This window comes from Rhinopithecus bieti, unplaced genomic scaffold, assembly GCF_001698545.2.
Source record: "Rhinopithecus bieti isolate Rb0 unplaced genomic scaffold, ASM169854v2 scaffold_6933, whole genome shotgun sequence".
Taxonomy (NCBI): Eukaryota; Metazoa; Chordata; class Mammalia; order Primates; family Cercopithecidae; genus Rhinopithecus; species Rhinopithecus bieti.
In genome coordinates, this window is record NW_016805426.1 from 3,178,771 (window position 1) to 3,197,869 (window position 19,099).

The following is a 19,099-nucleotide window of genomic DNA, read 5'->3' on the forward strand; positions in this document are numbered from 1 at the left end:
TAGCTCATCAAGTGAGAAACATCAGACCTAGGACATGGGCAATGAGTCAAAATGAAAAACTGACTTTGCAGGCCGAGTAAGAGATGGGATTAAAGCCCTCGGCATCCCATGAGGTAAAGGGGCTGTAAGTAGAATACTACCCCAGGAGTTCCTGAATCAGAGTGTACAAGTAGAAAGGGGACTTGGGACCTCTCCACTGGAGAGTCCCCCATTTGAGAATTGTAGGTCAGGGGGCCAATTTTGCCAGGGGGAAGGTGGGCTCTAAATTTAACTGTAAAATACCACTTGGAAAGATTCTTACATATCAAGGAGAATGTCTTTTACCCAGTAAAAAATACTAGGAAAAGATCTTTTACTTTTCTTACCAGGAAAGTTTTCAAAGGTGAGTGGGAAAGGATTACAGTTGAATTAGTCATGTTCCACTTGCTCGTCTCTTTGCAGTACTTTTTTTGAGGAGCCCATTTGAATGAGTGTGTATGTGTGTATGTATACATGTGTATACATGGGTGTGTGCTTTGTGTGAGAAGTTTTTACTGACTTAAGGTAAGTTTAAAATGCTTCCTCTTTCTGTATTTCACTTGGGTGTTGAGCGTGGAGACTGTTGCATGTGGAGACTAACCTGCACCTAATGACAGAAGTAAGCTTTACTTCTGGAGCTTTCCACGAGCAGTCTATCAAAAAGCCAAGGGGAAAATGTGACTAACTAACTATGGACTTCCTAAATGGAAGGAAGCTTTTCATGCTTACAAGTTGAAAAAAAAACTTGCTGCTGAGAAAAAGGCTTGACCAAGGAAGATTTAAGTAAATAAGATTCTGATTATCACAATCTCTTTAGATAAACAAAATTAAAGGATAAACAACAAACTGCAAAAATATTTACACCCAGCTCCATAGTTAAATATATAATATTCCATGCACAAAATGATTTGGAGAACTGTAAGGTCTCAATAGATAAACTGGTAAGTGATATAAATTTTAAAAGGCAATAGTTTATAAACATGAAGAACTTAATAAGAATGTAAAGTAAAAGAAGAATGAAATACCCTCCTCCCTTGTTTCTTTATAATTAATGATTAAGAAAATATTCTGGTAGAATAGTTGTAGATGGAATCTTAAAACTTTACCTTGTAGTGGAAAGTCAACTTAAACTTTTACCCTATTGATGCTGAATCTGCACATTATCTAGATAAAAGGAAAACACATTTTTGTGATAAGGGATATTGTTGAGACAATATCTGGGACCAGAGATATCTCCAGGGAGAAATAGTTTGTTTCTCTTTGGATGTTTGGGTAGAGTATACTTGGATGCAACGGTTTAATTTCCTCCCCTTTATATATCTACATTTTGGAGTCAACAGTTATCTTGTCAAAATAAGCAGCAAAATCAGAAGTCCCTCTCTTTCTTAAAAAATCGTTATTTGCTTCTTTTTCTCCAGTATCAGTCTCAAGTATACATTTTTGAGTGACTTACATGTGAACGTTTGGTTTCCATCCAACATTGAACATTAGCTTCTTTTAGTGTTTATTGGATAGAAGCTGATTGGTTTCATCTGTGAAGCTGTAATTGAATATTCTTAGATTCTATACAGGCATTCGTCAACCACCCTATCCCAGTAGCTGCAGGGGTGTCAAGAGGCCCCATCCAGAGCTGGGAGAATGATATGGTTTGAGTATATGTCCCTGCCAAATCTCATGTTGAATTGTAATCCCCAGTATGGGAGGTAGGACCCAGTGGGAGGTGAATGGATCATGGGGTTAGATTTCTCATGAATGGTTTGGCATCATCCCTAATGGCTTGGTGCTGTCTTTGCCATAGTTGGGTGAGTTTTTATTAGGAATGGTTGTTGTAAAGGGTGGCCTCTTCCCCATCATTCTCCAGCTTGCTCCTGCCTTCACCGTGTGAAGTGCTTGTTTCCCGTTCATCTTCCGTCATGACTGAAAGCTCTCTGAGGCTTCACGAGAAGCCCAGCACATGCCAGCACCATGCTGCCCGTAAAGCCTGCAGAATCATGAGCCCATTAAACCTCATTTCTTTATAAATTACCCTGTCTCAGGTATTTCTTTATAGCAATGTGAGAATAGCCTACTACAGAGAATGACTCAGTCCTTAACTTTTTCTGTGACCAAGACCCTATCTCTTAGTTTTTGTGTTTCAGGATTCTTATGTAAAAAATAAGAATAATAGACCAGGTGCAGTGGCTCATGCCTGTAATCCCAGCACTTTGGGAGGCCAAGGCAACCAGATTATAAGGTCAGGAGTTCGAGACCAGCCTAACCAATATGGTGAAACTCTGTCTCTACTAAAAATACAAAAATTAGCTGGATGTGGTGGCAGTGAGCCAAGATTGCGCCATTGCACTCCAGCCTGGGTGACAGAGGGAGACTCTGTTTCAAAATAAATAAATAAATAAATAATACTTACCCACTATGAAAACATATTACTAAAAATGACCAAATGAATTGACTGCATGGAACTTAAGAAAGAACATAGCAGTCTAAAAAGGTTTAATACTAAAAAAACAAATGGGATAAAGAATTTCACTCCACGGTTGTTAATCCAGCACCTTTCATAAGTATGAAACTTATTTAAGCTAAATAAAAATAGCACAGGAGAGGTAGCTTTGTAAGAGAAATAACAGAGAACACAGCAAAGATATTGGAAAGTGACAGTTTTTTCCCAGATAATTAAAGGTCTTACTATTTAGCCAAACCATAATTCATCACAAAGAGCAAGACATTGATTATTGTTCTGGCCACACTCATTTTTAATTCCATTAGTGAAATAAATGACAGCCGTTAAATACGCCACTTTCTTGATACGCAGCTATCAGAATGGTAAATAACTCTACAATCCTGAACAACTGAACAGATAAGCTTCTTTCTCCATCTTTGGCATCCTGAACGCCAAAGTTTTAAGTAGCAATAAATGTAATATCCATCTTCTTCAATGTGTTGTCATAGCAGCTGTTTGGTGATCTCAGCGTGTTCCAAATAAAGTGATTCTCATTATTTACCCAGCAGCGAACTGCAGAGGTGGACCACTCTGCACCGTCTTCATTTATCCCCGGCAGAAGTTGGTTTCCTCCAGAGCCCTGAAGCTAACGGTTCTCATTCAAACGACAATGCGAGTGTCCTGAAAACCGACTAAATTATATTTCTAGGTACATATGTCGTAATGGCTGTCAAAGAGAAGCATGCTCGCAGGTTATCTGGCTTCCCCATCTTCTTCAGGTGTAATGTAGTCATTCATTTTGTTAACTCTCTCTTTGTATTTCAACCCAGAGGAGACCACAAACTGAAAAATACACACTAGTCTATTTTTGCCTTCTGTTGGTCTGTTTGTGGGAGTAATTGTTTCACACTCAGTGAACCACAAATGAGCTGATACTTGTATAAGCACTTTTAAGAGAACAGAGGGGCATTATTCTTACATTGAATGTTAAGGGATGTGAGGTCTTTATATACGTAGAATGATGTATGTTTCAATGCATTTGCCAAATTCTTTATAAATAATTTCACTCTTGCAAGGTAGTATCAATGGCGTCAGGGAGGGGATAGTTTTGCTGGATTTACTTTAATTTAAGACAATTGCTAGTAGGCCTATTTTGTGGTTGACCTGGACCTCTTTTAGGTATTGACAGTACTAATTTGTGAAATTAATTTTCTCTTCCCACTTCCCCAACACACACACACACATACACTCATACACACACATGCACACAGACACCACACACCCCACACACAAAACCATATAAACACTAAAATATCCAAAGCATAGGCATGTAAACTTTCTGGTACAGCCCACACATTTGTATGATTGCAATTGTTTTTTCTTTGAGAAGCTATCTGTAAAGCTCAAAATGCAATTTCTATATGTATTTAATGATTGAAACCTTATTTTTTAACCATTCTCTTATAGCAGCAAATAGGTTTCCCATGAGGTAGCTATGAGAGGTGGCTTGCCATAGAGGTCAGAGGTAACTGACTGAAATGAGGTCTCAAGAAAAATATTCTATTGCTGAATCAAACCTGAATTATTGGCACAAGCCTTTTCTGTGTGGTTAACCAGGGCATGTAATATTTTGAGAGCATGAAAAAAATGGCTGACTCGTCACTGATAAGGAGTGTAGCTTGGTAAACTGAGATAATGAAAAGGGGTAATCACATTTCATGCTTTAGGGCATACGTTGATCACTTGCAGGAGTCAGGAAGGAATTTCTCCCTCCCAGCAGAACAACGTGATGCTGAGTTCCTGAAGGCGTCTGGAAGCCTCTAAGGTCTTGCCTGGAGCAGGAATACTTGCATGGGATAGTCTGATTCTAGCCTGAGGACCCGCTGTTCCTCTGCACATTCTGAGCATGCAGGCAGATTTCTATCTTGTTCTTTGTGCTGGGAAGGGCTGTTTCATTGTTTCCTGGTTTGGCTACTGATTGGTCTTACTCAAAAGTTGATGAAAGTGGTGATGCCATGCGCTGCAACTCACATACTCTTGCTTTCAACCCTGATGTTATGTTACATGAAATACTATTCTCAGAACAAAGGTAGACACTATATAGCATTTTCCCAGTTATTCTTGGACAGAGAAAGAGAAGAGATATCATGCTATCTAAACTGCTGGTATCTTCTTCCTTTTTCCACTGTCTTCCATAAAGTAAGGGCTGAATAGTCTTGCAGATTTAATTCTTATTCTTCATTCTGTCCATCTTAAACCAGCCTTTCTCAGCTAAGATTTCTCATCTGCACTGCAGAAGTATTGTTTCAGTGACTGCTCTCTAAATTTTCCTAAAGATGGTATGTAATTAAGACCTTTCTATATGTGTTGGAGAGAAGTTAATTCATTACATAAAAGGATGCTTCTTTGCAGTGGGATAGTCAGATAGCATACAGAGTTGCCCTGGGAAGGTTTTGTCCTTCATGTCCCCTGTAGCCTGTGTTCCTGTCACCTACAGAAGCGTCAAGGCATTGAGTGTGCAGGCTCACGTTTAGAGTTCATGTTCCCCCAGCAACTGCACATCCTCTAGTCCAAACTGTTCCCTTCCTATTTGCCTGTATTGAAACTCACCGGTCTCATTTTCTGGGATCCTTGCTCTTTGAGAGGGAGCAGGGGATACTAACAATGTTTTCAGTAAAGGGAGATTAGATTAATTAAATAATGCCTCTGCAGCAGGTTTCTCAATGCCTAGTCTAGTGATATATATATATATATATATATATATATATATATATATATACACACACATATGTATGTATCAGAATGCTTCTAAGAATGATTAAATAGTAAGAGATTTTGGTAACCTTAGTAGACTGGTGGAAATAAAAATCACCTACTGTGTATTTAAAATAAGGTAGCATGCTAGGCATTGGAATGTAAAGATGAATGGAACAGGACTCATGTTTCCACATTTTTCACAGTCAAGTTAGGGAGACAAATGAGCAGACAAATACAAAGAATTGGCAAACCATGAAATGTAAACTTTTCCTAAAGTCCATGAAGAATCATGGAAGGGTTTAGCAGAGACGTGCCCTGACCTCATCAGTCTGATGGCTTTCTGCAGGGTAGCTGGATGGGGGCACCTAATACCAGAGACACGCAGACTGTTGGGGAAGTTTTTGAAATCCTCTAGGTAAGAAAAACAATGAGGGGTTGACCCAGGCTGTGATAAGAAGGAGAGGAAAAATCAGAACATATATAGATTAATTTCAGACATAAATGGAAGGATGAGTGATTGGATGTGGGTATTGAAAAACAGGAAGAATAAAGATGACTCATGGATTGGTGGTCTAGGAAGATCCAAAAGGATGGTGGAGGCATTGGTGAAAAAGGACATCCAGGAGTACCAGGTTCTGGGAAAAGAGGGAAAGTTCAACTTTGAGTATGTGGACTTTGAGGAGCCTATGTAACCGTCTGGTGGAGCTAATAGGTCAAAAGGGCTATAACGCTCTGACACTCAGAAAGGAGGTTTGTGTCAGGGCTAGAGATCTGGGAATCTCAGTGTTGATGACAGAGTCAAGGGAGAGCAGAGAGAAGAAAGGAGATGTGAAGGAAATCCTGAGATGTGTGGCACGGGGGAGTGGAGAGGATATAGGCTTTGCAATCAGAACATCAGCACTCAATGTGTCTGACAGTTCGTGAGCTCTCAAAAAATCACAAACCCCCATGCCACAAGTCAGGGTGAGGCTCTGTCTTCTTCATCTTTGTATCACAACATCTAGCACCGTTTCCTGCACACAGTAGGTGTCCAATCATGCACTTACTGGATGAAAGAGGGCCCCACAAAGCAACGGTGAGCTGATGTGGAAACCAAAAGCAGGAAAATGGTTTCAAGGAAGAGGGTGTGGTCACAGTGTCTCTTGCACTCAAAGGTTAAGTAAGACTGAGAAGGGTCCCGTAGATCGGGCAATCAGTGGGTTCGTGACTGTGGGGAGAGCCATGGTGGAATACAGGGAGTTGAGGGGTGAGCAGCAGGTAAAACAGGGTGGCAGTGAGTTCCTCCATTACTTTTCTATGAAGTCAGGCAGTGAGGGGGAGAAGAGACTCTTGCCACCAGCATGTGGTTAGTACCCTGCAAATTACGGAGGTTATTAGTGTTCAACAGAGGCATCCTCAACAGGTCACTTGCCTCCTACCCTCTATCCTTAGCCAGTCTGGGAACATCCCTTCAGCAGCCCAGGCCTGAGCAGAAGCTGCTTGCCTCCAGTCTCTCATGCAGCAGTTTCTATAAAGCTCTTATTAATGGAACCCCCAACTCTGTCTGCCTTATAACTCCCATCCGTTGGTTCTCCTCCAGTTTGGCCTTCTCCAGCCACAAGGTACATCCATTGTAACTGCTCCATTTTCATGAGCCATGAGGAAAACAAAGGAAAGAACAAAGCCTGCCCTTGGAAACACCCGATTCCCAGGCAGTTTTATTCTATTTTCTCTGCCTTTCTGGAAACTATGTGAACTACTTTGATATATGCAATCAACCAAAATTATGGTCTCATAATTTCCACCAGTTAGTAAAAACTTAGGAGGTGAGAGCTTTTCAGGTAACATGAAATTGGATCAAAAAACATGCTTCCACTGCAGGCTGTTAGGAGTGCAGCAGGAAAACCATAAAATTGTGCTTATTGAAAGTAATTTAGGCTGGATGAGGTGGCTCACACCTGTAAATCCTAGCACTTTGGGAGGCTGAGGTGGGAGAATCCCTTGAGCTCAGGAGTTCAAGATCACAAGCCTGGACAACATACTGAGATCCCCTCAGCTCTACAAAATAAAAAAAATTAGCTGGGCATGGTGGCATGTGCCTGTAGTTCCAGCTACTTGGGAGGCTGAGGCTGGAGGATCACCTGAGCCCTGGAGGTCAAGGTTGCAGTGAGCTGTGATTGTTCTACTGCACTCAGCCTGGGCAACAAAGTGAGACCCTGTTTCCAAAAAAAAAAAAAAAAAAAAAAAAAAAAAAAAACAGGAACTAATTTTATAAGCAAACTATTAAGAAAAGGGCAAAGTAGTTTTATAAGCAAAATAAAATCACATTTTTTCCCTTTTCCTTTCAACTTCCTTTTTTTTTTTTTTTCATTTGGGAAGAGAAACAAAAAAATTTGGGCCCAAAAAAAGTTTTGATTTCTGTACTTAAAATTTTAAAAGCATAATGGAGATAGCTAATCTGTCAACCATAGACATTTACTTAATTAACTACTAAAAATGTAAAAACATTGACTTATTTGATTTGCTATTATATATCCATTACTGCCATAATTTTAACAGTGGATAATTTATGGTTTCTCTATAAATCAAGGCTCGGGGAATTATTTTAAATTTAGCATTCAATATTTATTCACTGTCTAGGCTCATCTAATGGAAGATCCTTTGGTGCCTTCAACTTTAGAGGCAGAAATTACAAGTTGATCCATTTCCATCTGAAAATACATCACTTTTTCCTGCTACAGTGAAGTATCTGTAGCACGGACTTAAAGCAAAGTGTTTAAAAAAGTTAGTCTGGTTGTTGACATGATTTAAAAAGGCAACTGTCGATGTATAGATATGTATATATGTCTATATATGTCTACATATATATCTGTGTGTGTGTGTGTGTGTATATATATATAATGAAATTCAGTCTTCATTGCCCTAGAAACAGGTACATTAGCATGTGGTTAAGTTCTAACCACAACTCTTACAAGGCCCAACTTCCCAGGCCTGTTCCATTTTACTTTTTTTGTTGTTGTTGCAGTTTCTTGCTTGTGGCCACGAAACTGCATTGGCATTCATGCACCTCATCAGAGTTATAGGTTTCATGAGAAGTCTTTAAAAAACTGGGTGAGAGGCTGCAGCCCCTTCCAGCTGCAGTAGAGGCGTGATTCACCAGAGGAGCGGGTACTTTCCACAGACTGAGGGCGGGGGCACTGTCCGTGCGTGCTTCAGGCCCTGACGCAGGACGGAAAGCCGAACTCCTCCGGGCCCACCCATTTAGCCATAGGCTTCAGAAACCTGTTTCCGTGTGGCTGGGAGAGAACAGATGGTGGGATTCCTTGCGGATGGCTCACTGCTTTCCTCTCTGACCCCTGAATACTTTTCTCCCAGGTTTAAACTGGTCAAACCTTTCTTCCTTAACCCATGAAGGGCAAGCCAGGCCTTATCTCTTCTCAGTTGGGAAAGTAACATTGATGTGATCTGTCCACATTCACTGAGATGTCTCCTCTGCACAGCCGAGAGTCAGGAATGAGACTGAAATGCGTTTCGTGATTCACTTTACAAATATTGAACATCTGTTCTGCGTCAGGAATGTGGTGGTCACTGCAGATACCAAGGTAGGAAAACAGCCTCTACTCTGCAGTCGTTCATAGCTTAGCCTAGAAAACAAAACTGCTCCAAACCACGAAGACAAGGCTGAAAATGATGTGTCACAAAAGTGACATAGGCAAGGTGCTGTGGGAGTGAGAGGAGGTGTACTTGGTTAAGAAGGCTGAGAGTGAGGAATGAGAGAAGGCTTCATGGAGGTGGTGACCTTTGAGCTGGTACTTGGAGGATGTCTAGAGCTTCACTGTCAGAGGATCAGCAACCTGGCTTTTCAGGTTTTCTGAGAAAATAGAAAGTCTCACTAAAGCATAGAGTGTGAGGAGAGGAGATAGTTAGGTGAATTTAATGGAGTCACCATCTTAAGAATTTTGGCTAGCCATATGCAGAAAATTGAAACTGGGCCCTTCCCTACACCATCTAGAAAAATTAACTAGAAATGGATTAAAGACTTACATGTAAAACCTCAAGCTCTAAAAGCCCTGGAAGACAACCTAGGCAGTCCCATTCAGGACATAGGATGGGCAAAACTTTCATGACAAAGACGCCAAAAGCAATGGCAACAAAAGCAAAAATTGACAAATGGGATCTAATTAACTAAAGAGCTTCTGCACAGCAAAAGAAACTATCAACCAGAGTAAACAGAGAGTCTACAGAATGGGAGAAAATTTTTGCAAACTATGCATCTGACAAAGATCTAATGTCCAGGATCTATAATAAACTTAAACAAATTTATGAGATTAAAAAACCCCATTAAAAAGTGGGCAAAGAACATGAACAGATACTTCTCAAAAGAAAACATATATGTGGCCAACAAGCGTATGAAAAAAAGCTCAACACCACTGATGATTAGAGAAATGCAAATCAAAACCACAATGAGATACCATCTCACACCAGTCAGAATGGCTATTGCTCTGAAGTCAAAAAAATAACAGATGCTGGTGAAGTGTTGCCGAAAAAGGAACAATTACACACTGTTGGCCGGACTGTAAATTAGTTCAGCCCTTGTGGAAGACAGTGTGGCAATTCTTCACAGACCTAAAGACAGAAATGCCATTAAACACAGCAATCCCATTACTGAGCATATGCCCAAAAGAATGTAAATCATTCTATTGTAAAGACACATGCACGTGTATGTTCATTGCAGCACTACTCACAATAGCAAAGACATGGAATCAACCCAAATGCCCATCAGTGATAGACTGGATAAAGAAAATGTGGCACATATACACCATGGAATACTATGCAGCCATAAAAAAGAACAAGAGCATGTCCTTTGCAGGGACATGGGTGGAGCTGGACGCCATTGTTTTTAGCAAACTAATGTAGGAACAGAAAACCAAACACCATATGCTCTCACTTGCAAGTGGGAGCTAAATGATGAGAACACACAGACACATAGAGGGGAACAACACACACTGGGGCCTATTGGAGGGTGGAAGGTGGGAAGAGAGAGAGGATCAGGAAAAACAACTAATGGGTACTAGACTTAATACGTGGGTGATGAAATAATCTGTACAACAAACCTCCATGACACACATTTACCTGTGTAACAGACCTGCACAACCTGCACATACACCCCCGAACTTAAACTAAAAAATTCTTTTAAAAGAATTTTGATTAGCAATGGACGTCTAGAGCAAAATGCTCTTCCTTTCTACCATCAAAAATCATTCTCGTGTATTAAATGACATCACCATGAGATCATTCTTTATGTTTAAAACCCAATTTTTTATTTTTTTCCCCTTAGTCTTCAAACAGGGATTAAAGATAGCCAGCCATCTTTGACCGTATCATACAATTGTTGTTGTTCAAAAGCTACCTCATATTGGGTTATCCACTGAAAAAGGAATCTATAGAAAAGAGAATAGAGAAGTTGCTAATTACTAAGGGTGTTTAAATCGATACACCTAGGGCTGTGTCAAAAACACAAAGTGAGCTCAAGTCTGTACCCCAAGGTCTGTCATAAAGCACGTACTTGGAAATTTAAAAAAAAAATCCCCAACCTGGCGCAATGGCTCACGCCTGTAATCCCATCACTTTGGGAGGCCGAGGCGGGCGGATCACGAGGTCAGGCGATCGAGACCATCCTGGCTAACACGGTGAAACCCCGTCTCTACTAAAAATACAAAAAACTAGCTGGGAATGGTGGCAGGTGCCTGTAGTCTCAGCTACTCGGGAGGCTGAGGCAGGAGAATGTGAACCCGGGAGGCGGAGCTTGCAGTGAGCCGAGATCGCGCCACTGCCCTCCAGCCTGGGCGACAGAGTGAGACTCTGTCTCAAAAAAAAAAAAAAAAAAAGTCCCCAAGTGAACATTCAGTATTTTATCTATTGCATATGCATCCTTGGTTGCCATGACAAAATTTCTGATTTCGAGGAGGTCAGAATGCCATCTATTTGTCCTTCATTGCTGATCTTCTAGCCCAAATATAAAACACAGCTACCATAGGCAATACACGGCATGTTCATTATTCTGGGCATAATAAAAAGAAGATCCTTGCAGTGGATGAAATGTAGCCCTGGCTATGGTTTCCAAAGCAGGCTGTGTGGGCCGGCCACGGTGGCTCACAGCCTGTAGTCCCAGCACTTTGGGAGGCTGAGGCAAGAGGATCACCTGAGTTCAGGAGTTCAAGACTAACCTGGGCAACAGAGTGAGACTTCATCTCTAAAATAAAATAACAAACAAACAAAACACCCAAGGCAGGCTGTGGGATCTGGTGCTTGGAAATCTTGAAGATGGGATTGACAGTCACCTTGGTGAGTGTGGTCCTGCCTAGGGCCAGGTGTTCGGTGAGACGACCCCTGTGGCTCCTTCCCCCGTCATGTTGCCAGGAGCCTTCTGAGTCACCAGTGTTTCGGCTTGATTACTAAACCAAGTCCATTCTCTTGAGAATGCTTTTCAACAATAGTTCAGAGACAGCATGAGCCAAAAATCACGTTAAAAGTGACCTCACTTCCTTAACAGCTATTGACTTGTGTTCTCTAAAGAGGGTGAGGGAAAGGGAAGAGGAAAACCTTTTTTCAGCTTCTTTCCTCAGATAGATCAGGAACCACCAAGGAAAGCAGCAAATCATCACAGTCCAGGGGTCAGAGCCAGTCGAGGTTTTGATTCTCATTTCTGATATTTACTTGTACTGTGGCACATCTCCCCAAACCAGTGCTTCCTCCTCTGTTCCATAGGGTCCAAATCACCCATGGCCCCTCTCCATTCCCTCCCCAGCCACAGATGGCCATGCACTGTCTGGAATGTCAACAGGATCTCATTGTGCAGGGCGGAGGGGGGTTGAGGGGGTGGTGAGAAATGCATCCCCTGGGTGCTGGTCCTAGGTTTCCCTCCTATCGGCTGGGGGATCTTGGGCAAGCCGTTTGACTTTCTTTTGTCTTTGATTTTCTTTACCTGTAAGATTCAATAGCTAAACTAACTGCTGTAAGCCAGAGGTCGGCAACCTGTGTCCTGAAGACCAAATCTAGCACATTGCCTGTTTTATTGGGTGTTACTGCTTGAATAGTGTGCCCTACAAATTCACATGGTGAAGGCCTAACCAATTATTGGAGAACTGAAAAGGCAAAAAAAAAAAAAAAAAGAAAGAAAAAAGAAAACGACTGAGATTTCACCAAGGTAACTGCAGGCAACATCTAAGGGTGTGTTATGGACTGAAGTTTGTCTGCCACCAAATTCTGACACTGAAGCCCTAACCCTAGTACCTCAGAATGTGACTGCATTTGGAGATTGGGCTTTTAAAGAGGGGATTAAGGCTGGACACAGTGGCTAACACCAGTAATCCTAGCACTTTGGGAGGCCGAAGTGGACGGGTCACCTGAGATCATGAATTTGAGACAAACCTGGTCAACATGGAGAAATCCTGTCTCTACCGAAAATATGAAAATTAGCCGGGCGTGGTGGTGCAGTACTATAGTCCCAGGTACTTGGGAGGCTGAAGCATGAGAACCACCTGAAGTGGCTCCCCAGTATAAGTGGAGGCAGAGCTTGCAGCGAGCTGAGAACACGCCACTGGACTCCAGTCTGGGTGACAGAGTGAGACTCTGGCTCCAAAAACATAAAATAAAATAAAAAGAGGATTAAGTTAAATTGAGACCCCTAGGGTGAGCCCTAATCCAATATAACTGGTATCTTTATAAGAAGAGGAAATTGGAACACGAAAAGCGACACCAGGAGCACCCATGCACAGAGGAACCACGTGAGGACACTGAGCAAGAAGGTGGCCACCTGCAAGCCAATGAGAGAGACCTTGGAGGAACCAGCCCTGCCAGCACCTTGATTTTGGACTTCAGCCTCCAGAACTGTGAAACAATACATTTTGTTGTTTAAGCCATCCAGTTGGTGGCATTTTATATGGCAGCCCAAGCAGACTACAACACTGGAACACCGCCCCATCTGGTCATATACTATGGCTGCTTTTGAACCAGTGGCAGAGTTGAGAATTTGCAAGAGAGCCCATCTGCCTAGCAAAGCCTAAAGAGAAAAACTTTTCTGACCACCACTCTGAAGCATCCCAGAGCTATTCTATTAATAAATAGTAGTTGTAGGAAGGTAATATATTTTATTTTATTTTTAATTTTTATTTTGAGATGGAGTCTCACTGTGTCGCCCAGGCTGGAGTGCAGTGGTGCAATCTCGGCTCACTGCAGCCTCTGCCACCTGGGTTCAAGCCATTCTCCTGCCTCAGCCTCCCGAGTAACTGGGACTACAGACGTGCACTGCCACACCCAGATAATTTTTGTAGTTTTAGTAGAGATAGGGTTTCACCATGTTGGCCAGGATGGTCTTGATCTCCTGACCTGGTGATTTTCCCATCTCGGCCTCCCAAAGTGCTGGGATTATAGGCATGAGCCATGGCACCCAGCCAAGTGTAATTTATTTTTATGCTTCCATCTCCCAAGTTAGAGGCCAATCTTTGGAGAGTGAGGACCACATAATTTACAGAAAAATGCTGTTTTCTGAGCACCTGCTGTATGCCAAGAATTGTATATGCACCTGCTCTCAATTGGTCTTTATGATAACTTTGTGAAGTGGATAATTTCTAGCCACACTTTTCAGATTAAGAAAACAAAACTGCTGCATGAAATGAAATGATATCCCAGGTGACAGAGCCTGTAAAGTTCACGGCAGAGAAAGTAACCAGCTCTATCTTCAAAGTCCATGCTCTTGTCATCACGCCATGCAACTTGCAATTTAGGTATTTTTTGTATTTGTGTCTCTTGCAATTTTTAGTACATCACTACTAATAGATACTCAGATAATCTCTCTTTCTTTTTATCGTGAGAACACTTAAGATCTACCTTCTTAACAAATTTCAAGTATGCAGTATATTATGATTAACCATAGCTACCAGTACATTAGATGTCTATGGCTTATTCATCCTATAACTCAGATTTTATACCACTTGACCAATATCTCCCCATTTTCCCCTACCCCTGACCCCCTGGCAGCTACTATTCTAATCCCTTTCTCTAAGTTCAACTGTTTTTTAAATTCCACGTGTAAGTAGAATCATGCAATGTTCATTTTTCTGTGCCTGGTTTATTCCATTTAGCATAATACTCTCCAGGTTCATCCACATGATCACAAATGGCAGGATTTCCTTCTTTTTATGGCTGAATAATATTCTATTATAGATATAAAGGTCACATTTTCCTTATTCATTTATCCATTGAGGGACACTTATGTTATTCCCCTGTCTTAGCTATTGTGAATAATGCTGCCATAACCATGGGAGAGCAAACATCTCTTTGAGATTCTGATTTTATCTGCTTTGGATATGCACACAGTAATGGCATGGCTGGATCTTATGGTCATTCTATTTTTAATTTTTTGAGGGACCTTTATATTGTTTTACATAATGGCTGTACCGATTTACATTCCCACCAACAGTGCACAAGGGTTATCTTATCTCCACATCTTCAGGGAGTATTTCTTGAATAAATCTCTAGCTTGGTGCTTCTCCCAAATATGGTAACCCTTCTGTGGACAAATAGACTATAAGCATCAACTATAGACCAGGCTCTGTTCTAGGCTCTAGAGATACAGCAAACAGACAACATTCCTGATCCCGCAGAGTTTACTAGTCAAGAAGTGGTTTTATCTCTTTCAATGGCTTTGGACCAACTGTCTACAGCTTGCCCTGGCCTGATCCTGCGCTCTTCTGGTGGCAGAGGCTCAGCTGAATGGCAGCCAGCTCAGTGCCTCGGGAGCTGCACCTGAAGACCAGTCATTTCCAGAAGCTCTTTTTGTATCACCTGGAAAGTTCCTCCAGGTCTCCTCACCCTCTGTTGTTCCCTCCCTTTCCTTGCTGTACAGCAGGGCAGCTTCGTTCCGTTGGGTTTCTCTCTCTTGCACAGACACTGTATCTATCTGAATGGCACTGAAATCCACACGCTACAAAATGGAGTCTTTGGTGGAAAACGTGAGCTCCAATAGTCCTTAGAAAAAACAAAAGCCCCAAACCCAACTAGAACTGATTTTTCTTTTTTTATTATTTTATTTTTATTTATTCATTTTCAAAAAACCTTTTAGGTTCATGGGTACATGTGCAGGTTTGTTACATAGGTAAACGCACTTCATGGGGTTGTGTTTGTTATAGAGATTATTTCACCAAACAGGTACTAAGCCTAGTAACCAGTAGATACTTTTTCCGCTCCTCTCCTTCCTCCTGGCCTCCACCCTCACGTGGGACTCAGTGTCCGTTCCTTTCTTGGTGTCCACAAGTTCTCATCATTTAACTCCCACTTATGAGTGACAGCATGTGATATTTGGTTTCCTGTTCCTGCATTAGTTTGCTAAGGATAATAACCTCCAGCTCCATCCATGTTGCCCCAAATCTGGTTTTTCAAAGCAAAGATTTCCTTGTTGAAAGTTTAAATAAAAAGAGAGAGCAAGAAAAGTTTTGGGCTTCCCAAAACTTCGGTATTTTCTCTGACATCAAATGAGACACGGTGGCCCAACTGAATACTTAGGCTTGATCTAGTATGTGGGGGCCGATGACATCTTGTGACTTGCTGCCATTCAGCAATGGAGTGTTACACTCAGCTGTGAAACTTGTCACTGGAACTTATCTGACCTTTAGCAGGTAAGCCCAAATTGCTTCACATCTCACCTCCACTAGACTAATAGCACTTCTGAGTGCAGCTTACATTATCACTTGACATCCCTGAAATCCATTTCTAAGGTAAAATGGAAGTCTAATTGGGAAAAATCAACTTTTATTGAAACAAGTCTTCAAAACAAACAAAAAAAAACAATTGTCAGATTTTACTACGCCATCCTCATTCACCTGTTAACACTGGGGCTGAGCCACTTCTGTGAAATAAAACTGGTATATGGCTTCTTTTCTATTTTTTGAGTTCTCCTTAAGGAAAATACTCCCTCTGGAATAAAGAATTTATGGAAGGAGTGATTAAAAAGGGGCTTCTTGGCTATATGTTACTTGTGATTCTTTGACCCCTCTACTTTTTTTAACCTTATTTAAAAGTTGAGCCTTAAACGGTAAACATAATTAAATCAGCCTTTCTCTAAAAACTTCAATTTTAAATTTCTGAATTAATCTCAAAAAGCTGAAGGGGAAAAAAACCCCCCCTCCCCCAACCTTTTTTTTTTTTTTTTTTTTTTTTTAAGATAGTGTTTCTTACTTCTGTGATGCAATCACAGCTCACTGCAGCCTCAAATGCCTGGGCTCAAGTGATCCCCCTGCCTCAGTCTCCCATGTGGTTAGGACTACAGGCTGTGGGTCCCAGTGCCAGACAGGATATATGTTTATATCTCTAGGTGCGGATAATTTACATATTTTCAAAACTGGATTCTGCCCCACAGGCCTCCTGACACCTGTCGTAGTACCAGTAAGTCCTGCCGAGTTATCTTAGCCTGGGAAAGTTACCCAGTCAGCAGAGGCCCCAAAACTAGACTTTTGGTGGAAGAATGCCAAGGCTCAGACTCTAGGTAGGATTATGCTGTTAGGGTATAGTTAGACCCTTTTTCATCTTTTGCAAAATGACGGGGAGACTAAGCTCTTTAAAGTCCCCTTACCTTCTGCCCCTATCACCAACAATCTGTGACCCTACAGTCCTAAGGGTTTTGTGGACCAACTGAATCACCAGTAAACCTCCCTGAGGTCAGTGGGCTTAGTGGTTGCGTGGTATTGGTAATGGTGGAGAGGTGCGGGAAAATACGTTGCTGCTTGATGGTTTAAAAGGACGAACAAACAAGACACTCAACAACTTCCAAACCAAAATAGCATCACACATCCCCAAAGTTCTGATCCATAACTAAAATTAAAACGATGCGTACTTTTCCTCTTTTGCAGAGCAGTCTTAGGGAAGTCAGTGAATCGAGTCAAACCATTCCCTGGGCACCAGAATGGTCCCCAGCACATACAGCAAACAGTCTGAAAACACTCCCATTTGTATCTCATGATTGGCATAGCATTTACCCAAAAGATAGAAAAAGCTAAGTGAAGTGGCATTTCTGAAATATGTGCTGCATCATCTTTCAAAATAGCCTCAAAAGATTTTGAAGATGAAATGACTTTTTCTTATGTAAATCTGCATTTCGGCTCTGGCTCTTATTAAAAACAACAAAACGAAACGACACGAACAACGACTGGGAGCTTTGGAAGAAATTCATAAAAACGATTTGCGTTTACTGAGTAAATAAAGAGTAGACAGTTCAAAATTCTCTGTAGGGATAATTGAGAAAGAGACTCAAAGAAATGAGAGATGAAAAAGGATTGTTTTATTACATCTCGCCAGGGGATGCATTTCTTGGGTTCTTTCCTTCTGGATTAAAAGGTCCAATGACAATAACACTAATAATAAATTCTATAGCTTAATGCCTTCTTTTAAGCTTTCTAATAGCCCAGTGAATTGTGGAGTCATGTAGTGTTCATGTTGAATGTGGCTCCTATTGGTATTACGACTTCTTCAGAGCCACCAGATATATCTGATGGGGAAACTCAAGATACAGATTATGACGCTTCACTGAGTAGAGAGAGTGTAGTCCCATGATTGGTCCAGAAAGCGGGTTCTCTTAATCTGGCCCAACAGGAGTCTTGAAGGGAAAAATCACAGTTTTGGGGGGAAGGTGGGGAGGGAATAGCAAAGTCGTTTTGCATTTTGGAAATTACATAGTTGAATGGAATAAATTATAATTATACATAATATCTATTATAAAATTATATATGTGTGATATCTGTCTATCCATCTATCTTTTTTTTTTTTTTTTTTTTTTTTGAGACAGAGTCTTGCTGTGTCACCCAGGCTGGAGTGCAGTGGTGTGATCTCGGCTGGCTGCAGTCTCCACCCTCTGGGTCCAAATGATTGTCATGCCTCAGCTTCCTGAGTCTCTGGGATTATAGGCATGTGCCACAATACTCGGCTAACTTAGTTTGTATTTTTAGTAGAAACAGGGTTTCCCCATGTTGGCCAGGCTGGTCTTTAATTCCTGGCCTCAAGAGATCCACCCACATCGGCCTCCCAACGTGCTGGGATTACAAGTGTGAGCCACCGTGCCCATCCTATCTGTCTTTTATCTGAACCCCTTATTCTATGTGTCATCCTTCCCGACATCCATGTGAGTGATCTCCTCAGAGAGGAGTGGGGGATCAAGGATGAAATTATGCCCAAGAACAGATTTGCTAGCTCTCCAGTTTTTTAGACCACAGGCATCAGTCATCACTTCTTCTATTAACCTAATTCCTTTGAGGACCCAGATGGGCTCTTTCCCACATGGTCCCAGCCCTGTGACGACATGTCACTAGTTTGTGAGGTTATGCTGCAGGGAACCCAGGACAAAGGCCCATTTCCAACGGCAAATGTGTCAACTGGAAGTTTTTATGGTAAAAAATAGGTATGGGCAAGAAAAAGGCCGGCTGTAGATGAACGCCTCTGAAAAGACAGGCTATGAAGGGAGTTATCCACTTTAAATACGTGAACGTAAAAAAATCAACCAAACAAAACAGAACAGGAGCATTTAGATAATTCACCCTCCTAATCTTATGGTAAATAAATAGTGTTAAACCATGTATGTTGCCACAGGAATTCTGTTTTTACTTATTTTACAACCTGTCTTTCATCCTCTGAGTAGTACCAGGAGGAAATAAAATCCGTTTTCTTTTTCATTCTTCCACTGTGGCGGCTTTGTTTCCCTTGGGCTTCTGTATATTTGGGCTTCTGTATATTTGCAAGGCTTATTTTTCAATAGAGTGGGCAGGGTTTACAAAGTCAAGGAATTTCCATCTCCAGTGCTGTTAAATCACGGCTGAAATGGCTAAATCATTTGTTTGCTGTAAAAGGGGGCAAAACACATTGGTT